Source organism: Thermobia domestica, chromosome 13 (assembly GCF_964235325.1).
Source record: "Thermobia domestica chromosome 13, izTheDome1.hap1.1, whole genome shotgun sequence".
NCBI lineage: Eukaryota > Metazoa > Arthropoda > Insecta > Zygentoma > Lepismatidae > Thermobia > Thermobia domestica.
Window position 1 is genome coordinate 93,066,667 of NC_137466.1, and position 27,994 is coordinate 93,094,660.

General features: G+C 34.9%; 1 protein-coding gene across 2 annotated transcripts in view; it reads right to left on the reverse strand.

Moving 5' to 3' along the window:
* The window catches only part of Sb (serine proteinase stubble), a 370,416-nt gene extending 346,329 nt beyond the window's left edge, over nt 1-24,087 (reverse strand). For both annotated transcript variants that reach the window (XM_081736096.1, XM_081736095.1), the window contains exon 1: nt 23,723-24,087. The gene's annotated coding sequence lies outside the window, so the exon portion shown is untranslated. The remainder of the gene's footprint in view (nt 1-23,722) is intronic.
* Between the last annotated feature and the right edge of the window lie 3,907 nt (nt 24,088-27,994).

Consider the following 27,994-nt stretch of genomic DNA (forward strand, 5'->3'; position numbering starts at 1 on the left):
AAAATCAAGAATGTGGAGTTACTGAAATTACTCCAGAGTATGGCCAGGATTGAGCTCGTTCCATGCCTAAACGGATACAACTAGTGTTAAGGAATAACGGACACGTTATGAAGTGTTTGAAGCCACATTTTCTTCATGTAAGTGCTCATCTATCATTGTGCGATATGACGGAAAGTAAAACAGAGCAAATGAAGTGACAGAAGTAGCTCTGAAACCATTAATTTACATCCCAAGTGTAAATATGCGGTTTTCGGGAAGGTGCTTCCAAACTTTTGGCCACGACGATTCTTATTTTCTACTTGGCTGCAGTCTGTTCAAAATTGGCCAACCACTGCTTTGATGTTCAATATTTTAAAAATGTCAGTGTGTTGACAGTACAGAGATATTTGAATACGTATGTGGAACAGCACTCCATTCCATTGTCTACTTGTTGATTAATTGGTTTGACTTCTCTTTTAAACTTTGAGGCTACCTTAGACGTGGACCTAGAGATTAACGTGATCTCCATACTACACGAACCCCCACACAGAATCAAACCCGGTCTTACAATATAATTACAAGAGAATTCTTGTATTGTCCACATCTTGACTATGTAGTATTGTAATCATCGTGACGGAAGTAGCTCTTCATATACATATGTTAAACTTAAACTCGCTTTATCATTCAAAAACTGTCATTCAGTGGAGCCTCTTAAGTGAACTTACATCTACACAGATTTAAACTTTATCCTTACGAACCAATGGGAGATTCATACAGATTTAGAAAGCTTTATGCAAGTATTAGTTCATTAAATAAGCTCTCTTCCCTAGCTTTCAGCGACAATATGTATTTATTTATTTTACCCGAAGTGATTTTCCTGAAGAACCGCCTCTGCTGTCATTGATTATTCTCTTTAGTGTTCCATCCAATCATAACTTATTTAATTAGGAAGAAACGATATATAATACGTAATATACAGATCATTCTGAGTGTTTAAAATGTAGCCTTAAATGTACGACCATCTTGTATTCATTTCGTATCCGTCCATTGTATAGCATAGGCGTTTGAATCTAAAATATGCAGAAGAAAACAAAACAAATTGAAAATTGATTATAACCACTATTTACTCATTAGTGTCCGGAACTTCTTGTGTTTGCTTTGTTGCGCTTTTTTCTTTTATCAGTTAGGGGCGAAGAAAAAAAGCGCTAATTTGGTAAGTATGGACACAAGATAAACAAAATTCTGTTAGCACAAGATCGAAACAAAAGATCATTCTTACGCATACACAATGGCAACTATACAAACATTCCCTCTTTTTTTGTTTCTTTTTTCTTTGCAACCACAACTAATTTCCTTTTAACACCAGTTCTTTTCTTTCTTTTCATTTTTCCAATCGTAAGAATTGTATTTGACGGATGAAAGTAAGTTCCTCTTGATTATTTTTTTAAAAAAAATCTTTTATTAATCTATGTCATTCATGTTCTCACACTGTCAGTTTTTTTTCTCGTACTTTTCTCTTTCTTTTTCTTTTCTTTCTTAGGTTGTCTTTCTGCGATTTTCCATTAAGTAGGCCAAAGTGCAAATATAAGATGCCATTTACTGTTTTGTTCATTTCACTTTTGTGTGCTTCAAATCTTGATTATCCATTAGGACTAATACAATTCTTAAGAGATGGCAACTTACCTATCTGACGTTTTACTATCTTACTTTTTCTTCTTCAGATCGTATTTTGACGTCTAACTTTTTTTTAATATAATAGATATTTTCTTATCTTTTTTCCCCTTACGAATGTTTCTTTCACATGACCGATATACCTAGGTACTGTATATTTTTTCCTTATAAAGGATAAAAGTTAACCATATGACCTACAAGAGGATTGTATCGTTAATCATTCACGATGTCTAAGTTTAACAAAAGAAAAGTTTTAATTTCTTTTTTATGTTTAAGGGGTCAATCATTTTTTTTAAAATCCCGATTCGATGTCTATCTCTTAATTTTTAATTCGAGATCATAAAATTTAACGAGGTCTTGAATCTCGCAATTGGCATTTCTTCGAGAGTTTTTCCTGTTTCATGAAGTAGGCAGCTATATGGTATCTTGAGTACAGGCCCATACCAGCTGTTTTAGGTAATGAGACTGGTACCGTTTAAGTATATTTCAATTGAGCATATCAGCAATGCCTTTACGAGAATCTTGCTAACTCGGTGCATCAGGGCAGTAAGCACTGACTCGAATGAGTCGAATATTATAAGTCAAATGTTACTGTCAACATGAAAAAAATGAAATCTTTAAGTTTAACGTCTCACGATTATGCCTGTTAGGCTGAGGGAGATTACGATTAAAGTAAGTGAATGATGGAAGAATTGGTGGAATGAGAAAGTAGGAAAAAACGGGAGTACCCCGATAAGATCCATGAGCACGATGTTGTCCACCACAAACTTTACTGTCAACAAGAAATGAAAGGATGACGCCCACTCATTTCTGGGAAAAGCTGAGGAATTTGAGGCTTACAAAATATACCAAAGGGAACACATTAAGGAAGGAAACGAGTTTTTGTCCGTTATTTGCATTTAATTTTAACAAAATATGTTTTATATGCAATGAAAAATGTGGTGCTCAAATTGAAAAACTGAAATCTATCACACAGCTAGAGAAGTTTATGAAATTCATTCTTTAATATTAAAAGATGCAGTCTGCACATCAACATTCTCATCGCACAAGAGATTGAGTCCTTCGGACTTGGAACAGAAATTGGAAAACAAATCATTGACGCCCATACTCACTACTAAAGGACCAGCACCAGCTACCATAGAATAATGTCTAATTACTTGTAGGTGCAATAAAGGTAGTGGGAAAAACTCAAGTGTGTAAAAGCTAACCTGCGTTGCACTATTATGTACAAAAACTGCCGAGACCAAGCCTATACTAGTACTGAACCAATAGACATAGTCAATGAAGAAGAGGATAATTATATTATGTAATAATGAACTTTTACATTGTTCTGCATTATTTAGATAGAAAAACGCTGAACAATCATTATATTAGGAACACCCGGAATAGAATTGATTCGTTCTGAAAAGGCCGATAATATGTGGCTCTTACGACATGAGCATATAGCAGAGAACACGCACACTGCTACCAAACCCAGTAGAACGGAGTAGATCTTCATGGGGATCAAACAAGGTGATGTGAGTAACTTTGAAGGACAGCAAATTGTGAGGACAGGAAGGGCTGGTGCCAGCATATCTGTTACAGTCGCACTTACGGGATGTTCAAGAACTACAGTTGCAAGGGTTTACTCCAATGGTTGAAAGACGGTCAGACATCCCCCAAACCATTACACTTGGACCGGCCACATACGGTGGCCTTAAGAAGTGAGTGACAAATACACGTATGGTATCTCAACACTGGATACTAGAACAATTGACCCATCACTACAAGAGGGGTCATCAAAATAAAATTCAACAATGACATACCTTGCATCAGCTGGGGTATCACAGCCGTAGACCAACACGAACACACATGATAACAAAGGTGTCATTGGTGTATAGATCAATGAAAGAAGGTTATCTGCAGTGATAAGTCTCGCTTTCTATTGAACCATGCCAATGAGCGAGTTCGAATCTGGCGTAAATAGCATGAGGTCATGTCTTCGGGTTGGAAAATGGGAGATCAACAGGCCTAGTGGTGTTGTCACTGTTTGGAGAGAGATCTCCTGGTAATCCTTAAGATGAATAGTCATTATTCACCGAAATTCGAATGGCAAAAGATATCGCAATCTGTTAACTGATCATCTGCACAAATATCTCCAGCTCGGGTTCCCTGATAAGAGTTCTATATTCCAGAGGATAACGCAGCGTGTCATCAGGTTGCGATAGCTACAGAATGATTTTACTAACATGACAAAGAGTTTTCTACCTTACCCTGCATCCAAACTCACCAGACTGTACCCCATAGAACATGTAAGGGGCATGCTGAAACGTACTGTGCAATATGCTCTCCCGTTTCCCAAATATGTACATCAATTGAAGAAACTGCTACGGCAGGTATTTTTTGGACTGAACCTACAAGATGTTCAGCAGTCTGTTCCTGGCCGTTTGAATGCTGCGGTTGTCCAGATAGGTGGATCAACAAGCTATTGGGTAAGTATATCTAATGCTGGATCGTTCAGTGTAATTTTAATGTAGTTATTGTAAAATAAAATAGCCTGTATTGAAATGTAGCCTAAATGTTTTTCCCAGACTTCTGACACTTTTTAATTCTTAGTTAGCAGCTAAGTTATAATTTTTCAGTCTAGAAAAATTATGTGTCGTTCAGTGTTTAGTAAAGCTTGGGCTTTAAACTGTGTTGCATGCTTTCTCTCTCTATTTGAAATTCACGAAAAAAAAAAGAAAGAACAAAAGAAAGGAAAAGACTCAGCCACATAGGCTTCTAAGAGGAGCCTGGTAAATCAAAACATAAAATAGTACGGTATTTTGAATGTTTAAATACTATTCATTTTTTCCATTATAAGTTTGGTATTTAATGAAACATTGATTTGGTTCGCTTTAATAAAACAATTATAGAAAAATAAATATTTTACTAGAACTTTTGTTTTCATAAAATAGGTTTTTACAGGAAAATTATGCCAGATACAAGCCCTAGTCTAATGTAATAATTTATAGAGAACTAAATTACCTATATACTTTTTAAATCCATAGGGTGGTCCAAAAGTAGGTATACACCCCTGCATTGATCAAGTATAACATTCTAGTTTATGGATTTATTTGCTTCGACTGTTCCGGCTTAAATAATAAGTAAAAAGACGTTAAGAACAAATAATAAAGAAACTAGGTCTACCTGTTTGATAACAATAAGAATATAGTGAACTGATCAGTACTGGACTGTATACCTACTTTTGGGCCACCAAAGGGAGGAAGATCTTTGGTTTTAATTTCCTGGGAACTCAAGGAGTGTTTTAACAAATTTTATAATTGTTTCTCCTATTTTACCTAATGCAATGAGGATTAGTCGAAACGTAAAATAAAACCTTTAAAACAATTCAACTATTAATAATTACATTGCTAATCAGTAAACATATAATTGATAGCGAGTACTTATTTAGTGTTTGTATAGGCCTACTTGTCTACATAAATAAAATCATAACAGTCAATTTGCTTGAAACCACCTTGTTATATAACTTATCTTACACTAGTAGTTATACATTCTAATCGCTATTTTAAAGTACTTTGCAATTATATAAGTTTATTTTATGTTTTATTTGGGGGGCACGGTGTCTCAGGGATAGAGCGCTTACCTATGGTGCGTTGGGTCCCTGGCTCGTTCCCCGGCCAAGTAAGTTTATGGTGAACAACATAACGTATGGTGATCCGTGAGTTTTCTCGAGGTACTCCCGTTTCCTCCCATATTCTCATTCCACCAATTCTACCATCCTCATTTACATGTCTTTATCATCCGTCTTCCTTAACCTAACGGGCTTAATCGTGGGACGTTAAACTGAAATATTTCATTTTATGTTTTATTTATCTTCTTCGCATAATGCTTTAATTAAAAGATACGATCATTCATTTAAATTAAATCATCATCAAAGACAAGTCAATTTCACACTAGACGTTTCTTCCTTATTGTATAATACTTTTATATAACTGCTTAAATTGTTTTCTCTTTTATAAACTTCCATTATACGAACATATTCTTATTATCTCTCTGTTAGTTTATTAATTATGTACAATGTAAAGTACATAATAAAACTTGTAATCAACAACAGAAGGAAACATAATACATCAACCACAATTTTTCTCATGATGGTTAAGAGAACATGTGTTTTGATATTCTTAACTTCAAATGATATATTAACATGAAATCCTTCTTCCTCTTCCATTAAATGCATGGTATATAAAAGCAAGAAGTTGGTAAAGTAATCATAATTTATACATTATTAAAGCATATGCTGAAATGGTTAATCTAACTGAATACGTATGTTAAGGAGCACGAGTTTGTTATACAACCTTTCTTTCCTTTCATTTTATAAAATCGTTACGTAAGTTCTAAGTTAAGTAAGTTACTGTAAGTTTATTTTCAATTAACAAGTAACTTGCTTTTGAAAAATAAACTACGTATTAGGTTAAAGTTTAGTTAAAAAAGCATAGTCGATTATCTAAAATACAATTTTATAGTCGGAAATAACTTACAAATAGTTAATTAATTTACTAATATGGGATAGGTTTTTTTTTTCGAGGCATTGCACACTGCTAAGATGTGTGTCGCTTATATGCTATGACAATGTAAATGAACCAAGCACAAAAGAGCTTCTTTGTATTATTCAACATGTATATCTGCCTGTTCCACGACAACTATCATAAAATTTGACTGATTTTAATCCTTCATTTGAGAACTGGAAAATAAGTTTCCTATTTCAAATGTATTGGCACGATGTAACAATAAAGAAATAAATTCTTGTATAATGAACGTGTACTACCGTTAAACAAAATGGCAGGTTATGGTTTTAATTTTGAAAACTGAAGCTCACAATAAAGTGTTTCTCGAATAGAGAAACAGATATAAGCGAAATTCTATATCAAAACGAAGGTTTGTATCTGTTTATTCGTTTATGATGCTTTTTTTTCTTGTCTCCCAACTTGAATTTAGGCAACCCGTATTACAAACATGGCAAAATGTGTAACTTTTAGGAACTTGATAAGATGATTAGGCAGCCAACATGATCCGTGTGATATGTTAGTTGCATAAATACAGTTGCTAGCCACCATTGAAATGCCAGTTCTAAAATCAATGAAGATAGTCCAGCCCCGGATTGAACTAGGACTCATAAGTAATGAACGTTACAAAGGCATTTAAAAAAAATGTAGAATCCACTTCGCGGAAAAAAGGTAATATTTGAATATGGGGAACATTGGTCTTATGCGATTGTCCGCATGTTTCGACATCACGTCTGCAATTCCTAGGATCAATAATTAGATTACATTACCTAAGAAACAGGATGAATAATGCTATACTGTACTTTTAATTAAGCACGACTATCTAATCTGACAGTAACACTGTAAATATACACTATAATATAGTAAATTCAAGATCAGGACTGTTAAACTGAATCGGATTCTGTTTGTTGCTTTCGATATCCGTTCAATGGAAGCCCGTAAGAGCTAGGAATAAGTGTGAAATATGTAAAGAAAAAAGAAGAAAAAGAAAATAAAAATAGAAAAAGAAATAAAAAAAGTGAAATATGTAGAGAAAATCATACATATATCATGGGGCATGAAACAATCTCCAGAACATTCACAGAGATGAAATTATCTAGCATAAAATCACATACCCTTGAATCAAACTACTAACACTCCTTAGCAAAATAGAGCCCTAAGCTGCGTTCCCTTCGGAGATTAACCTTCCTTTATATATGTTTGGGAGAACGTGTACTGACAAGATTATTTGTTATAAAAGACTTATGTTCAGATATATGATTAGGTAATACCGTATAACCAAGCTTGCTGGTCCTTATATTGTCGGTATGATTTTCCCCTAATTCATGTGACCGATGTCAACATTCTTTCAGTTTTCTTATGGTTTATCTTCATCGCTCTGTACACCAAGAGTAATGTAAGCGTAATCTTTGTAACATACGTTATTCCAAAAAGCTCCCCTGTGTTTTATTTACGCATACGCTGTAGTAGGAAGATCGAAACCCTAATATAAACATTATCACCTTGTAGTTATGTCTAGTGTACTCCACAAGAAGGAGTTTGGTTTGAATGATATGCAACCAATCTGGCGTTTAGGTACATTTAGGTTGTATAGTGTAATGGTAATATAAAAGGATTAGTCATGAGTCTTGCAATATTCTGGTACACAACATAACTATATTCACTGTGCAATGAAATATTCCAAGCTTAGCCCCTTTTTGCTGCAGCCACCTACCTGTAGCCATCTTTCTGCCAGTTCCTCAATTGCACGTCCATACCACGTCTTGTCCTTATAGGCAAAGAAGTCAGTTACTACTTTTTCCACCTCTTGTTGTTGGTGAAGTATCGTGATTTCAAGAAATGCGTCATGGATCGAAAAGTGTAGTAATCCGAAGGGACAAGGTCAGAAATGTATGCCATGTAGGGGACCAGTTTTATGCCATCAAGTACCTGCAACTTCTTTATAATTTCTTGAGCCGAGAGTGGTGGTGCGAGATCCTGTTGCAGTAAGGTGCATTTTCGGTTCACCAATACAGGATATTTATGATGCAGTGCAGCATACATCCGCTTCAACTGTTTGGATAAAGGACGGTAATGATGATACGACCATTAGGAAAGAACTCGAAGTGAAATATCCCATCGTAGTTTCACCACGCACAGAACAGGAATTTATGCTCGAAACATCCCTGTTTGACGAACCGGTTCTGGAAGTTGGGCCTTGCTCAACTACTGTTATTGCACATTCGAATTTCGGAAAAACACCCACTTTTCGACACATGTAGTAATCCCTTTGAGGAGACGCATATCACACAGAATTTGCAGCAGTTGTCGGCACACATCTACTCTACTCTGGATTTAGTGTGGGATAAACTCATGTAACACAGCTCTAAATGGTTTTCCCGATTTCGTGAAAGTGATGCACTACAGTAGTCTGGGACATGCCGACTTAGATTGACAATCGTCGTGTGGTGGTGAATGGATATACCTCAATGGCGTGTCGTATGACCTTAGAATTTGTTGCCATAGGGCGGCCAGACCTTGCTTGGTGTTCGACATTTTTACCATCTACACTAAACTTCTGGAACCACGAGATCCTATGTTGTGATTTACTTGCATCTTTCTTTTTTTTGCATGACAAATGTTTCCGGTTACTGCCGGGACATTATGTCCGAGCTCGATCTCATACAGTTACAGTACAAGTATATCAGCCGTTGTTGAGCGCTCATCGCCACTGCCACTAAAAACTGACTAAAGATATTTACGGAGCTGCGGCCTCCGTGTTAAATATCTGCTTGACAAAATACCCCTTGGACCAGTTTGACCTTGTACAGTATTTACAGATGATTACAAGGTATACACATACCTGCTGTTTGGATTGTGGAAATGTTAATACTACAAGACTTATGATTTTCTAATACATGGGAAATCGATTTTTGATTGTTCAACCTCCAACAACGAACCCTATTCCTTACTTCTGACCCTTTACTTCTGATCCTGGCCAAAATTGTTGGTTATCCATCAAGCAGTTGTAAAGATTATATGCCTCCCGAATGGATACACACACAGAGTAAATACAATATAAAGGAGTTTTTTTTTTGGTAAATCATACTTTTTGATATTAAAAATGGTAGTATTTTATTATTAGGGGGCGCGGTGACTCAGTGGTAGAGCGTTCACCTCCGGTGCTTGGGGTCCCTGGTTCGATCCCAGCTCGCGCCGTGTGGACTTTGTGGTGGACAAACACCGTGCTCGTGGGTTTTCTCGGGGTTCTCCCGTTTCCTTCCACTTTCTTCATTCCACTCATCTCTCATAATCACCGTCTCCTTTAGCCTTACCGGCATAACCGTGGGACGTAAAACTTAAAGATTTCATTTTCATTTTATTATTAATTAACAGTATTATTAATTACTGTAAAATTAGTATGTTTTGTATTGTACAGAATTTTAGCTGAATACGTTGAAACTCACAGCTGAACATAAGAAAAATAAATAATAGTGATTATTTATTACAACATTACTATTGTATTCATACATTTGTCTAATATAATGACATTTAAACTAGCATAGTATTTTATGTTTAATTCAGAAAATTCATTTTTCAAATCATCCAGACTACTACAACTGAACAACTTTTGGACCAGTAAGGATTTAATAAGTACCAATCATTAGTGGAAAAAGATAATTTTATAATATAACAAATAAAAGACAAAGAAACTAAAACAGATTTCTGTATAAAGACGATAGTCTTTCATAGTTATATATTTACTTAACTAACATCCAGATATGGGATGCGAGATCAAGTTATACTTGAGAGACTGATTGAACAACAAGGCGGAAGGAAGTAGAACTAGGCCCCATAGTTAAAAATACGTACCTTCCCAGCATTTGTCTGGTGCAACTTATGAAAGACTTCTGGATGGCAAACTATCTTACGCAAACGCGGATCTCCTGGTTATGAAGCATAAATGCCAACAACGACTAAATACTCAATTTATTCTGTCAAATATCACTGTACATCTTTCTCGCTTATGGAATTCATCTCGATCCTTAGTTTTAAAAATCTTAAGAGTTGAGAATTATTGGTCAGTATCAGATTGACGAATTATAACAAGTCATGAGATCTTAGATTCAGTTGAAGATTCATGCATAAAAAGTAATTAAGACAACAAAGCAAGTACGATGTCACTAGAAACATTTTAAAAAAGGTCTGCTGATCATTCGGCTTTCGTAGAACTTGTAATGTGGACTTCGCAAGGCAAGTGAATTCATGCATGCGTACCAACTGTTAAGAGCTAAAGCATACGTCAATCGAATAAAAAAGTATGTGGGCAGAAAAGGAAGGAAGCGCACAAGATTCCCCGTTAATTATGTCTGCTTCCGTCGAATGCACACAATTTTAAAAGTCATCAAGCAACAGACGCTAATTAATTTAGGCGTACAAAGTTTCTTCTCTCTCCCAGAAATTCCATTTTTCACCTACACCTCTAATAACGTGAAGATAGCGTCATAACTGAAGTTAAGGTTATTAACTTCCTCGTATTGAAGGGAGCTCTCGTATTTCTCACAGTTTTTAACTTGTATGATTTACTAATCAACACTTATTTATCCTATACAGGGTGGCCCAAAAGTACACCCCTGCATTGATCAAGTATAACATTCTAGATTATAAGTTTATTTGCTTGGCTATTCCGAGCTTAAGATATAAGTAAAAAGACTTTAAGAATAAATAATAAAGAAACTATGTCTACCTAATGGATAACAACAAGAAATGATGTAAAAAGCAATGAGTTGATCAGTACGGGATGGTACACCTACTTTTGGGTCACCCTGTATATTTTCCCTGTCCGTGCTATATCCGTCGGTCAGAGAGAAAAAAGAATCTCAAGAGCTACTTGTTCAATTACTATCATTCTTGACCATGATCTAGAGGGTCAAAAGTAATAAATCGAGTTTGTTGGTGGAAGTCATAGATCCACTTGATCCCAAGATCTATATCTAAATGCCCCTTTCTAGTATGCAACCCAACTGAACTTGTATGTCAGATTGATTGCATATTATTCAAATCAAACTCCTTCACGTCGTGCAATTTACATGTGACATCACTACTTGTTAAACTTTCTTTAGCTTAATCTGGGAAATTTATATTTTCTGCATGAAAGAAAAATGGTAGCTTTAGCGATGAAAGTGCAGGTAAAATATCTTAAAGCTTCTTTTGCTTTTTTCCGATTCATAAGCAGTCTTCAGGAAACATCAAAATATTTGAAATTTCTTCCAATCTCTAACTAGGCCTCATCTGCAATCAGTTTATCGCTGGTTGAATAATAAAATGTTTAAAATCTAAGTATTTTTCATGCATTCATAATAGGCTTAAGATCGTAATAGTCTCCCATCTTTTTATAGGAAACAAACAAGTAAAATAACAGTAAAAATTAAACATTGAGAAGTCACTCATGCTTAACTTTTCCGGAAACGGAGATAGTAATCATAACCTGCCTTGGAAAACTTTTGATTTTTCATATAATATATACAATTAAAATTAAACGAAAAGGTTCATTAAAGTCGAAAACGGAAACATCACGAACTAACTTCCAAACTTTCCTAACCAAACAGAAGTGGTTGGCAACCTTGCTAGTCGAAGATACTTGTTCATTTCTGTGTTAGATGGAGCAACTTTTGACCAAAAACCCAGTGGACATGCTCGCTTACTCAAGGCAATGGGGCAGCACGGCCTGAGCCCAAACAGCATCATTTCAATCCAACCTGAGAATATCCTTCCCCCCTCCGCGTTGTCTACTATTCCCTCGTGCGTACACACGCCTTGCATCATGCTAACTGATTACACGGTTTGTTGTCATAAAGACGTGACTAGCATTTCCAAAAAGACTCCCGCCATGTTTCGGATACCGCTCAATTGGGACATTGAATTGAATTCATTGTATTGTGTTACCTCCTTTTCTCAGCTACTTCTTGGTATCACTAGTATTACTACTAATACCAGTAATTCTTCTTCCACAACAGTACTACTAATATTAGTATAACATCAAGTGGTCCGAAAGAAGAGGTCTCGGCTGAGTATCTGTTGCCTCACACAGAGAAAGATAAATAAAAACATTCCGTCCGACGCACGCACATCCATATAATAAACGAATATTCACACACAGGTGTTCTTCTGTATTATTACATGAGACCCTTGTTATTGAGTGCCCTTCTCATTTGGAAGGCCACTTGACATTTCAAGATCTGGTCGTGATCTTTATGCGTTTCGCGTTTCACACCTTTATCTCGAAAAATACGTTAATAATAAATATTATTTTATTTCCTCGTTTAAAGGAAAAGAATGACCACCTGGAAGTACATAGCGGAAAATGTTATAACAAGACCTATCATGTCAAATTGGAATATGTATAGCTCTAGTTGAACGTATTACTCGATAAGAAAACAAATACAGCGTATATTAAAAATACATATTACATTTTGGTTATCCAGGAATTATCTGATTAGCTTTCTCAAAAAAAAAAAAAAAAAAAAAAAAAAAAAAAAACTAGGATTTTCAAAATATAAGAAAACTAATCAGGTATTGATGGATTACGAAAATTCACTATATAAACTATACTTATTTTCTTATCGAATAATATTAAACCTGAATGTGTAAATAAAATAAAATAAAATGAAACAATGGTTTCACAATTGTCATATGAACAGGTTAAAAATTCAGTGGTGTAAATCACTTCTTCTAACAGAAAGAGTTCGATATAGACACCAGATTTATATAAGTCAATCTGTTAAGAGAAAACTTCTTTTAGAGCTTCATTCAACTGCCAACAGATGGAAGTGGGAGAACTAGTGATTAGAGACCTGCACGGGCCGACACTGATTTCTCTTCAGGTCGGGCCGGGCTGGGGCCGATTAATTGCAATTCGTTAATAATTACTGATATTCGTTAAACGATAATTAGAATAAAGGCAAACGTTGAAGAAGTGTGCCCGTGAAAATTGTTACAAAATGAAACTTCGAAAATTTATCGGGCCCGGGGCGGGCTTGGGTCAAGAATTTTAAAAACTTATCGGGCCGGACCGGGCTCGGGCCGAAAATCTCCAAAACTTTTCGGGCCCGGGCTGGGCGGAGCCTACGTACCTTCGGGTTGGATTGGGCTCGGGCCGAAACATTCGGCCCGTGCAGGTCTCAACTAGTGATAAGGGAAATAGTTGTTTTGTTCCCGAATTTATTACATCTTCCGTGTTAATTTCCGGAAAGCAAAGAAAATGCTTCTCGTCCCTGTAATTTTAAACCCGTCCATCCATATACATATAATGTATATATATAGGCGCGGATTCAAGGGGGCTATAGTCCCCCTTGATGCTCAAGTGTACACTGAATAAAATGGGCTTCAATCTTTACACTGTATAAAGCTGCAAACTATGGTTTAGTCCTCCCTTCATCATATCTTGGACCCGCCTCTGTATATATATATTTATCAGCATAACATTTTTAAAATCATGGTTTTTAAAACATTTTTAAAATACACCGTTGCTATCTCCACTTTACCTTTCAGACTATTTCTTATTAATTGTAAGCTTTTACTCGTAGAGTAAGAGAAAGTACTTAGAAATCATGACTTATTCTTTCTTAAAGATTATAACTTAGTAAAGGAGAGTAAAAAGATTATAACTTAGAATAAAGAAACAATAGCAAAACTGGACAGCGCAAATGCATTAAAAACTAATTTTAATAGTGTAGAGCCATCTTGAAACGGAAAATAAATTTAACTTGAGAGTTCAATGAATTAGCTCCTTTTATGATCCCTATATGTTAAAAAGAATACAATCAGTTTGTCTATTCATCTTTCCATGCCTGCAGAAGCTTAGGAAAGCCAGGCTTTTCATGTAGATTGACCAAATTTTAAGCTCAAGATTTTTATAGAATTTTCCAACTGTTTCTACCTATACCCAAAAATACGAGTCCAAATAATTTAAATTTGACCGATAACAAAAAAAAAACTATTAATCTCGAAAATATGCCTCAATGGTCTTTTACTTCATTTAGTTTTATAAGATCTAATGGTGATCTTATTGAAATATCCGTATGTAAACCTTCGCATTTAATTATGACGTAAAAAAAAATCTGTTCTCGAAATCGAAAAAAGAATTTTCATACGAAAACTGGTCACGTTTTTTGATAATATACCTTATAAATAGCAATCGAGATTTTTTTCTCTAATAATATCTCTTGTATGTTACACTGAACCTGAGACGCTGACAATATTTTTTTCAGAAAATCAGAATAGGAATTTCTCTCTAAAAATATGCTTAGCTTTTTTTTTTTTTAAAAAAAAAAAATCTTATATTTCACTATTCATCAGTTCCATAAATAATAATTCTAACATTCGATTGCCTATGAGCCAGAAAAAGGAAAAGAAATCTCTACTGTAAAATGAAATCACAATCTCTACAGTATGATATAGGATCCCAGCAACATTGCCTTCCACCGGAATAGAACTTGAAAGCTTGTGCTAGCTGTTTGATATCCTTAAATATATTTTTTTTAAAAAATACACACAGTTATGAAGATTTGGCAACGTGTTAATTAGCGTTTTATCTCCATATTACCATTAGCTTATTAAATACATAATAAAACTTTCTCATTTTATAACCGGAAACTAATTCTCATTAGGTAACCAAGTTAACGCTGTATAATTAAGGCTCTAAGCTATTAACCAATTACTGTTGAAATTATGTTCTTTAATATGCTCTATTTGCTATGAAGTAACACTGCAAATAGGCTTACTCTTTTATAATTGAGAGGAAAACCACACTCTATTAGGATATAGCAATGTTCCATGCGGAAAACATTTAGAGAAAATATACATCCATAAAAAAAAAGTAATGATGAGTTAGACGGTACCAATATATCATATATTAAATCTTTAAACAACAAGGAAATGCAATTTTTAAGTTTTAGATTATATATATCATTGAATTTCTTTAATGGTCCTATTATTTTTGTTACATCAACAAATCACTCAACGCGTATATTGCCGTAACGGATTGGTATCTCGGAATTTTAGATGTTTTACACTTGCATTCGCTCAGAGTAATGGGAGTTGTGAAAGTTGTAAAATTTCACCCGTGAGAAAATGTAACATTAATAGCACACGAGACATTGACACACATAAAATATGGTATCAGATATCTAATAAAGTAACAAACAATTAAGCGAAAAAAATCATGGTATTTTTACAGACTTTTTAAAATTTTTTTAAGAGAAATGTGTTTGGACAATGAATGATTAACATTATGTTAATGACGAGTAAGGTGTTGAAGCAAATCAATTCGATATAATTAAGGAAATGAAATGTAACATTTAGTGTAATGTCCCAGACTTACGTACATCGTCTTCAATCATTTGTAATAGAATCGAACTCATATAACCAAAAACTAACTCTATGGCCTATGGAACCCGGAGGTTCAATGCGGCATTCACAAAAGCTCTCCACTGACTTCTATTCTTAGCCAATTGGATCCAGTTTCTACTTTGTATTCCTATTTCTGCGAAATCCATCTTAATATTGTCCTCCCATCTGCGAATAGGTCTTCCTAATGGTCGTTTTCCGGTTGGTCTTCCAGTTAAGTTTTTTGAAAGCGTTTCTACTTTCTTCCATCCTGGCTACATGACCTGCCCACCTGAACCTCCTAGATTTAATGACCCTAACAATGTTGGGTAAACCGTAAATTATGTAGTTCCTCGTTATGAAGTTTCCGCCATTCCCGTTTCTCTTGGGTCCGAATATTCGTCTCAGGATCTTGTTCTCAAACACTTTCAATCTATGTTCTTCCTTCTGAGTAAGCGACCATGTTTCGCAACCATGCTGAACAACAGACATGATTATCGTTTTATATATTTTAAGCTTCAAATTCCTCAACAGAATTCGCGACGACAAGAGATTTTGAGATATTTTATCGAACTCATATACGTACAAAGAAAAGGCAAATATCAGGATTCGTACAGAGAATTTATTAAAGTTACATTTTATAATTGAAGTTTTGATAACAGTTTCAAGGCGTAAAAATAGTATGATGCTTAATAATAGTCGAATAACGGAACTTTGATTATGAGAGGCATTTTACGTCCAGCACTAAACAGAATTCATTTATGCTGAAAGGCAGAGTGACAGATTCGATCTCAAATTATGCGATATTCGAAAAGAACAACAACAACAGTTATATCAATACACTAATTATATTGCTGGCCTGTGATGTCATCGATGGTGGTAATCTTATTGATTTGTAGAAGCACGAAAAAAAAAAAATCCCAACCAATAACTTATAGTAGATATCTTGTCTTGGAGGTTTCTAAGTAGTTTTCTTTCTATTACTATGTTCGTTCCATAACTCCATCAACATTCAATTATACTGATCAACCATTTCCTTAGCAGTAGAAAGGGTTAACAATTTTGTTTAACTTTTCAGTACTTCGTTAATTAGACTTAAGTTTATAATCAATGATGTCAGTGGTGCCATTTAATTCATTTAACAACCGGTTCTATGATTAGTACTCTAAGTTTAATTAGTATTAATATTATTACTATACTATATGATTATATTATTATTATTATTATTATTATTATTATTATTATTATTATTATTATTATTATTATTATTATTACAGAAATAATCCAAATTAACGTAAGAGAATTAAAAATAGTTATAAAGGCCTACTATAGTGCAAAAGTTAACAATCGTTAGGTAAAGATTATTGTTCCTAATGACAAATTTCTCGAGTAAATGAATATGCCGAGTGGACCTTAGGTACGCCGATTAGTTTGATGTGTATGATTTCTTCGATTATTGGTAGGAACAAAGGATTTATAGCAATGTCATGCCATTTGAATTAAGGGAAGATGAATTCCAGTTCAGAAAATAACAAATAACAATGACGAGGGTCAAGTTTCTAACTTTACCTGTATTATGTGATTCCACTAATAAGCTTTCTGACGAACAGGCTTCCTCATGGATTGTAACAGTATTTCAATGTGTCTTTGAGAGAGAAGTGGAAATTAAAATACAATGAAAAGAAAGGGGGGTAAGGCTAATAAGAAAAGGTTACTATTGAATATTTTGAAAGGGTAGCTGCTCTTTCGATGTTAAATTTTGTTCAGAGAGCTAAAAGGCTATTTTCTGTCAGAAAATCTATTGATTAGATTGAAATACAAGATAACACTAAGAGAAAGTGCAGTTTTTCCCTTTCTAGTCCACACCAAAAATAGTAGTTCTGTTACGGCCAGCTTTTTATAACTTTTGTACGTATTTATTTCAACCACCTGCTGAGGTTATTTCTTGCAGGATATCTTTGAAAATACCTAAAGGTGAAAGTATGGGACAATAACGTGAATCAGTTTAAAAACAGTACAATAAATCAATACTAGTCTACAGTTCATACATGATTTTGTTGAAGATGTTTATTACCTTTTTGAAAACATAAATATAGAAACATGTGCTTTGATTTGCACCTTTCACTGGTAAGTATAAAGCTTTGTACTCACAAATGGATTTCTCAGATATATATGCACACACATCTATATGCAATTAATCACACATTATCATACATATTCACAATTTGTCTTTCTTTCCGACTGCCAGAGTCTCATACAGAATCCTATTGAATCAGAGATCACGAGGCTAGAATCTCTACTATGTATATTGAACGTAGATTTGGCAGTTTAATAAGGGGGCGGGGGACATTGGTTTAATGGTAGAGGACTCAGTCAGTTCTGGTGCGGAGGGTCTCTGGTCAGATCACATACCATGTGAACTTGTGATTGAGCCATCGTGTCTGTGGTTTTTCTCAAGGTTCTTCCGTATTCTCATTCCAGAAATTATTACATAAGCTTTCACTTTTATTAATAATCCTTCTCCTTTAACCTAAAGGTAGGGTTGCCACATGTCCGTATTTTGCACGGACTGTTTGTATTTTTTGGTCCGTGTCCGTATCGTACAAAGCATCAAATAGGAAAATGTCCGTATTTGACAGTTTTTGGAGCTGCCTGAAAATTTCTGAGTCGCGAATCGTTAAAATTTCGGGCGAAAAGGATTGAGTTTTCATATACAACTTATATTTTCGTTACTATCAATAAAGTAGGTTATCTTTTTTAAAAAGTGTCTCATTTTTCCATTCCAGGGTTCTTTTGGTTAGATATAATATATGTAATTTAATGGCATGATTTATTATATTTATGTGAATGAAAAAAATATAAAACATGTTAGTTTCCAATAGTGTTTTAAGTATTACAGTAAATAATTGTGTGATAACCTAAAAAGTTGATTTTTAAGTAAGAAATTTCAAAATATTTGTTCTGAGTTTGGACACCGTATCTTTGATGGTCGTCATTTTAAGGCTTATTCGTATTTTGGATCAAAAAATTATGGTAAACCTACCTAAAGGGAACAACTGTGAGACGTTAAATTAAAACTTTTGTTCCTCCCCCCCCCCCCCGGATGGTTTAGTCAATATCAATCGGCATTTTGGTACCGGTAAGAATACCATTCATTTGAGTCCCGATCTTGATTTTACTTGATATACAATACTTGTCATATATATAATATCAATATCAATAATAAATATACGTACATAAAGCTTCCTAAATAAGACGTAGTATCCTCGGCAATAGCATTTACCCCCATAATCATGAGATTTACAAATGTTTGTGTCTCGAAAGCTAATTTGCAAGGATACGGAATAATCCAGTTTATAATTCAATTTGCAGTGTCAACATTAAAACTGCATAACCGTCCTCTATATGTTCTCTTGTCAATAAATTTGTACTTCTTTTATCAAGTTAAATAAAACTTCACCAAGAAGATAGAAAGATCTGATTTTTTATATGTTCCCGAAAACCGTATTGGAATTCATTATTTCATTCCGAAAATATTGGACAAATAAAAATTGGAAAGTGTCCATCTCCCATCTAAGATCCATGTCGCACTGCATTAAACTCTATCTTGACTTCCCCCCCCCCCCTCCCCACTGAAAGGAAAAATATTTTGATGTGATTCGAGTTTAACATTTCTTTCAGCAGCGAAACTATATGAGACCTTTTGCTTAACGTGGGATCTGAACTACATGAACTCCCGCCGGGAACCGAACCCGGCTCTCCTGTGGTAATGGCTTTTACACTATCCACACGACCAAAAGGGAGCTCTCAATAAAAAGAAAAAGGAAAAACTACCTTTAAACTTCCTCTGGTGTTTTCATCTCTACAATTTATCCCCCCTCTGCTGAGGCTTTGTTGTTGTTACTTTTAAATTAAACAATTTCTGTACGAAAGTTTTGTTACTTACTGATTCAAATATGAAAACTAATTTCCTCTCAGTACTCTAACGTTTTAAAGACACACTTTGTCCTTGGATAGGCCTTGAATGTCTTAGCTGTGGGAAAGTACTTTTGCCGGTCATTGTATCAAATTATCATTTATAATGGAACATCATTATTAATCAGTATTAAATATGAAAGGTTATTATATATTTGGTTTGTAAGAAAAATTTAATGAAATCTTTCAGTTTTAAGGCCCAATGCTATGACTTGTAAAAGCTAAAGTGAATGATTATTAAATAATTGGTGAAATGAGAATGTGAAAGGAAAATGGGAAACCCCACGCAAACAAAATTTCCCATCACAAGAACAAATATCCTGAAATCGAATCAAGAAACCATCACAAGAGAGTTAAGCGCTCTACCACTGGGCTACCAAGCTCTCTTGATTCGTTGGAGTTTAACGTCCCTTTTCAGCACCAAGGCTACATAAGATGAGACCTACTCTTTAAAGTGGGAACCGAACTACTACTTGGGCTTGTATCCGAAGTGAGCATCCTTATCGGGAATCAAAGTCCGAACCACACATACAGAAAGCGCACGCTTTAAACAGCTGGCTGCAAAGGGTAATTTCGCCATAGACAGTTCATAGGACAGATTTATATGCTTATTAGTTTAATAAAGCAAATTATTATTATTATTTCGTAAAATGTTGTATTCCTTTTCAAAAATACATATAACAACTTGTTCATATAATTCTACTTAGATGTTACTTTATAAATTACATTTTTTTAAAAATAAATGTTATCGCATTTTTATTTTTTATACTGTATTTGTTAAGCATACACTTTCTGTCTGTAGAAAGTGCATTTACTGTTTTACTGGGGCATACATCACAACAGTGTGTGTGTTACTTACCCATAACCATGTATCATGATTACATGAAAACTACTCATGTTTTCTTCAAGAGATTAAAATCTGCCTTGCCATAGTACGCTGCACGCCCTTGAATTATGTGCAATATCTGTTAACCTCTTGAATGATTTATAGTATTCTGCAATTTGGCGAAAACGTGTATAAATTGTAGGCATATTTTCATGTAGCTCAATACGTTTTCATGCATTTCTTTCACAATAACAAAGTCATTTATGTATGAGTAAATATGCAAATAGTAAAATATATTAAAGATTCTTCTATGGCAATACTCATAGTCTTGTTGAATTAAAATAGACAATTCTTACTCCTTTTCTGTGGCAGATAATTATATCATTTTCTCAACACAAAATGGGAAATAATTTATGGGCCATCACGATTTTTTCAATTTCTTTACTCGTTCTGCGAATATGATGGGAATACACTCTATACGGACTATAAGTATTTTTATCAGGGTTTTACGTTTACCGGTGTAAACAAGGAGTACCAAGATTATCTTAATATAATGTATCGAAGCTAGAAGTTGGGTCTTCTTATACCTATAAGGCGAACACCTGTAATTACTTCTGTTAGAAAGATTTTTAATATAATGTATTTTTCTTAATGTATTTATTTTAAAATTTCATATCTCTTTGAGGTAAGATAAAGTGGTGGGAAAGGGTCTCTTCTGTGTGATTTTGCATACTGACCTGTGGGTCTGAGTTCAAGAGTGAACATAGTATAGATGTCACGTAAATAGTAGATTTTGTCAGCCATAACCTTGGTGTTTTATAGGAAAAAGACACACACACACACACACACACACACACATATATATATATATATATATATATATATATATATATATATATATATATATATATATATACTAAATCTTTATCGTGAGAGACCCAGCTTCGATTCCCGGCGGGAGCTTATGTGGTTCGTATTCCACGTTAATCAGTAGGTCCACGTCTCATATAGCCTCGCTGGTGAAAGGAATAAAGGAATACTAAACTCAAACTCATCTCACCTAAGTGTTTCTGTCTTTTTTTAACTTTCAACTAGTGTGGAATAGTTACGCGCTTAGAGGATTATTTCATAAAGGATCTGAACGAAACAAGTTTTCCTTTAAATTTTGAAATTTCCAGGTAAGATTCTAGAAAATGTTATAATGATTGTTACAAGGAAAAGTATAATTTAAAGATGATAATGCTACTTGTATAGGCTACTATCTAAGTTTTAAAGCAGTTACTGAATGAATACACTATTATTTTATCAAAATTGAACCAGTATATTATATTAGATTATATTACTCAATGTAGTTATATTATACGAATTCTATTTCGGAAGACATATTGATTGATTAAAACTGAACGTTCGGTTTGTATGAGACTGAAGTTACTGCTTAACTAGGATTCGAAGCATTGGTTGGTTGGGCTTCTATGGGGTAAGGACTCTACAGGGATCGAACCTGGAATCACATGTGTATAAAACATCCACATAAGCCATTTGACTACATTATAAAAAATAAAACATGATGAATGGTGGCAATTTTGTTCCATGAAGGGGCTTTTGTGTTCCTCATTTCAAATGGATCACCAGCAGTGCCGTGCCGTCGGGAGGCAAGCGGGGTGACGTCCCCGAGCGCCGAAGTAAAGGAGGGCAAAATTCGACGGAAAAAAGAAAAGAAAAGGACAGGAAAAAGAGAGTGAAATATTACTTGGAATATTACTATAGATATGCCACATTGACTTGACACCTAGTCTTCGGTTCCAAGCGCTGCTATCGGCTGAAGGAATTCCATTTCCTTTGGCGTAGACGGGCTGCAAGGCTCTCTCGGTTAGCAGCAGCTGAACCCTTATTGGTTCAGCGCGTGGGTATGTTGAGGGTGTGAGCTTTAGTTGGTATTTTTGCCGCGCCTCAAGACATTTTGGAAGCACTATAGTAAGTACTTAAATCCTGTTCTTGCTTTAGGAAGTGGTCCTATAATGTTACTCATGTTAGGAAAATACAGGTGCGTATATATAAAAGGGAAGGAAAAAAGTAATAAAAAGTGCTCAAAATCAAGCAGGGTTTATTTTTGAAAATTTTCTTACCATTCGCTCAAACCATGGTGGCGCTTCGCGACTGGTCTGTCGACCTCACTCATGTACGGGGCACCGTCGTATACTCTCGCCCCGGGCGCTAATTTTCCATGGCACAACACTGATCACCAGTGGTCAGCGCATCCTATATTGCTTGCTGCTTTGTAAGTCAAGTGGTTTCTAATCGCTTTCATCAATGAGATTGGTACACTGTCTTTCCCAAAATAAACAGCAAGAGTGAACAAAATCAAAATATAGTCAACTTCATAAATTTACAGTACTATGCTTCAGTTTGTGTTTTGCGCCCTTATGTAACACCGAGGTTATGGACGACGGAACATACTATTAACGTGGAGTGAGATTAACGACAAAGACTTGAACCCGGTGCAGTTGGCGGGTACACAGACCATCATGCAAATAGATCATTCCTCACCACACATTCTCGCCTTCAAGAGAACTGGACTATAGGACCACACACTCGATTCCGGCTAGAAGAAAGAATAAGAAAACGAAATTTGTCCCTATGAAGAGTAATACGAACGTAGAGGCTGGCTTTACTTATTCGATCTATCATTTATATTTTAATTTGCAGACACAAGTTTTTTTTTTTTTTTTTTCGCCAGCAATCAAAACTAACAATAAGTTTACCGGGATTTCCCGTAATTCCATAGTTAAACGCTTCAACTGAAAGTTCGTCAAATATACATTTCTGTTCTCAGCTTGAAACTGTCTGAATTTTGAGCTAGTTAATTGAAGAGATATATGTACGAAAAAAAGAAGAATTGTCATGGAATGGGAGTTCCCAAGGGCGTTCCTTGTTTTCAACTTCCAGAGCAAAGAATTACAATGTCCAGAAGCGGCATTGCGGTAATAAAAAGAAGGATCTTGTATTTAAAACTACAGGTAATAACAATAAATAACGTTTAACACACTTCTACGAAAGTAGGAGTGGCTTTATTACGGCAGCAAAGAATGATCTGTTGCCGAAAACCATGTGATGATGACCACAAGATTCAAGAACAAGGCAGCTGAGGAAAAAGGGGAGGAATGAGTCTTTCGGACACCAATGAGGACACACACACATATATATATATACATCTAAACATAATCTGGAGCAAATAACCTAAGGGAATACGAAAAAATAAGAAGGAAAGAATATTTTAACATGATGAATCCAATGTCAAGGTTGGACATTCAACTAACCTTCAGGAGACATTACTATTTAATATTTTCAAAGAAACACTTACCGGTCTTGAGGAACACTTTTGGTGGTCCGTCAACAACAAACGAGAGGGGATAGACACCTCGAAGCGGATGGGACAATACTACTACTACTAATCAGAACTATAATAATAATGAGAAGACCCGTTCACTGTCACCACATGATGTCTAACACGTTCATCAGCTGTTTATTGAAGGAAGGAAGGAACATTCACCTCACAAAACACGGCAATCGTTGTCTCCTCATGCACTACCGTTGATAGACTTTATAAGGTAATTGCCGTGGTTAACTATTAGTAAAATCACAGACACAACATGAAGAAAAAGATGAACACCGCACTGCACTGCACTGCACAATGTCAGACAGCGGACTAAAAGCTACCTGCCATCTCAATCCGACCCACATCTTGTGCAGACAAAATGTGGGTCATTTAGTGTGTTCACTCTCCCGCCAGCCAGCAGCGACTTTTGCTTCATCACACGTGGTTTCTGATCTCTCTCTCTCTTTCTCTTTCTTTCCTGCAATGATGCTTCAACGATTGTTGTTACTCATCTTTACATTAAAAAAAAAAAACTTTTTTTCTCCTGCTGTTAAGGAAAAAAGTGCTTTCTGGTTTCTTTGCAATAAAAGAGGATCAGAAAGTTGTCAAATTCATCTTTAAGTGTTAAGTCAACTCCGGAAATCCGTCTGTCTTCAAATTGGATGGATGGATATATGAATGAAAAGAAAAAAAGTATATTTGATCATTTTCTTCACCATTTGACATAATCCGGAAATTATCTTGTATTTCAGGTTGATTGCGTTTTTTGAGGGGGAGATTTTTTCTTCTTAATTTTTTGTCTATATATATGTATTTGTAATTCGCGGATGTATTGTTGCCTAAAACTTGTCTGTTTCTATTCTTAAAATTGACTGATATCACTCAGCAAAAGAATAGGGAAATCCGGGAGTAAAGGACGTAAAACTGAAAAGAAAAAAATGGAGAAAGTTTTACTTTTCTGGTCAGGTCACCTTTCTCAATTTTCTTTTCTTTTTAGATAGGCTTGTATATGTTTAAAAGCTTAAACCATTTTTAACATATTTATTTCTTCCATGACTAATAGATTCGTGATGTTAGTAACCCAAGAATGTTCATTTTGATTAATGATAAAGGAGAAAAATATCGCTAACCGAAACCTTAATGTTAAAGGATAAACAGTTGGAATAAAATCAGCTGCTCCTCCAAGCAGAACCGGAAGACTACGGCAATGAAATTTCTCCAATATTTAGAACTCTATGTACAGATGGTTATGGTTACCACATGTATTTTCCGTATATCTGGTCTCGACTTCGATTCCTAATTAGGAGCTCCCTTGTGACTATGTTTTCGTACGCGTCTTCGGCGTGGAACACCTAGGTTCGACTTCCGGCAAGAGATCATGTGGTTCGAATCTCATGTTAGCTGTAGATTCATATTTCATATAGCCTGGCTGCTGAAAAGGATGCTAAATTTCAAACAACAATAATTTCTAACTAGGCGCAAATGTTTCGAAATACAAGGTAAAGTATAGTTCCTACTGAAAACGAACGTTTAATTTTAAATATCAAAAATTTCGAACAATAAATTTATAATTTGAAATAACAACATGCTTCAAAAAATGAAGGACCTGAGCATGTATTTATGACTTATCCACCGTTCCTTTTTGCTGATTCTAGTTTGTCAAACCTTTATATTTCTGAATAAAGAAGACTGTTCATGTCGATGAGGAGATTGACCTTGCCTATCTATAGCTTATTGCTGACATTCATCAAAAGAAGTGGAATCCTTAAACTTTAGAAAAAATTATATGCGATTACTTAAATTACTGGTACGGCAAGGTATGAAGTACACATGAAAAATTAACATTATGTGTAAGTTGATTAAGAAGAGGATGATTATGTTACGTCATCTTCAATAATAATAATAATAATAGTAATGATTGTCTTTAAATTAGCATACATATGTACACTCATGTCCAAAATTATTATCGCATATCTATAACTGTCTTCTTGCAAGAATATAATTTGATAATGATTTTGCAGGGTACTTTTAATACTGATACTATATGTATAATCGGAAAATGTATATTTGTGATAAATTTCATAGGAAAAGAATTATAAATACGAAAATTAGAAAAACAAAGTGTTGCTAATGGACAAGAAAGTTTTATTTTCGTTTTATTGCTCTTATTTACTGCTCTTTTGACATGAAATTTGCCCCATACATGTCTTTGCCGATTATAAGAAATACCGGGTGAATTCGTTATCAAATTATATTCCTACAACAACATATTTATAGACATGCGACAATAATTTTGGACATGAGCGTACATAAGGAAGTATTCGTAGCAATTAGATAGGGTACAGCGGGGTAATTTGAATAATTTCAGACATTTTCTTGTATACCTCAGAAACTGTAATTAGTATTCAGATACAAAATTTTGAACAAAAACTTAGAATCTTACTGTTACTTAGCAATTTTTCGTAAGATAGTATCTGGAATACATCATTGCAAAATTTAGGTATTCAATTTCCCCGCCGAAGTTTCGAAAAACGTAAATGCGAGGAGCAATTTGAATAACAAGTGGGGTAATATGAATAATTAACAAAATAACCAAGTCTTAAATAAGGAAAATATATATACCTAGAAATAATCTATAGCATATTTAATAGTTAGATTGGAAATTCTAAGGTAGTTGAAATATGCTAATTTTAAATGAAAAGAAGTATATAAATTGTAAATATGCGTCGCCAGTAGCCATCTTTTTGAATGTACGCTAAAAAAAATTGTTAGGAACACTAAGGCAAAGAGACGCAATAGGTTAATTCATCTTCCATCATTCGTATTTAACGACAACGACCACAAATAAACTATTTTAGACCTTCTGTACCGACACAGACCTCGTGGAACCATGTCTTACAAGCTGGCAACGAATCCAGTCTCCCTCTCTAGCAAAACGTTCTGAATAGTAATTAAAAAGGCAAAAACCGCAACTCCATGTTTAATCTTTATTCCCTGCAGCCACCTTTAGACTTAGGTATGCGTCTCCGTCACTGCACGAGGTAGAGGATATCAGTTTCTTTCGAACGTTCATTTCTTTTTTCTTGGCAGGTTCTGTATGTGCTCTCTTCTTTCTTGTACTATTCTTGGATTTTCTTGCACCCGATGCTTGCGTCTTTACTTGGAGTGAGTTGTTTTACTCTCTGAGCCGGGAAGCACTTGTTGTGTGGGTTCATCTATAGGCTTCGTTGAGGCAACGTTTTGAGAGATATGTCCGGAAGGAGATGCGTTGTTAAGATCTTCTTCCCGTAACAAGACCATACGCTTCCGAAGGGGCGAATCGATACTCTTCAATAGCTTGTGGTCTAAAGGGGTATATACCGTACATGTTATTGAGAGGAAGTCCATTTTCGTCCATATTGTAAATAGGACTAGGATGGTTATGGAGATCATACTCGTTCATTACTTTCTCCAGTAAGTTGAAATAAGAATTCACAGTTTCCTTGTTAACACCAGGAGTTCTCGCTTTTGACAAACCTTCAGGTTTTCTCAAACTAAGATTATTTCACTTACAAAACGTTTGACACCAATCCTTCTTTGCCATTTTAATTTTAGTCCAGGGTTGAGGAATGTCAAGTTCACATATAGATACATATAAATATGTTGCTACAGGCACTTCTAATAGAGTAACTTCAAACAACCTGGATTCTAAATACTTTATCTATTAGTTTTTTCTCTAGATCACTGGAAAAACTCTTGGCCTCCCAATATCACCGAACGATATTTTAGACTTATTGCCTACAGCAGAAACATCAATTAGTACCCTCTCTTGATATTTAAGTCGCCTGTATAAGCTTGTGAAAGGGACATTAAATAACTCTGATGCTCCTAGTATCGACAGGCCACCATTAACAATTGATTTAACAGCATGTTTCATACACTGTTTGTTCCCTTCAAATAGTTTATTTTTCTTAGAATTTCTGACCATCTGAAATGAGAAATAATTACGAATGCTTGATCAGAATCGAGGCATAAACAAATATAAAATAGTAGGCCTATAGTTCTAATCGCACTGGTATTCAAATTGCCCCGTTCTGAATTATCCAAATTGACCCGCAGTCGATGAAAATTCCATTCCGAACGTGGTATGAAAACTGCTCAATGGTTGGCGCCAGCGTACAGTATATCAACGCTCCACATATTACTGATACGATTATAATCCAGAACGGTTTTATTTTATCCAGTTAATAGTAAGGAAAGCTTAAGGAAACAACGTTG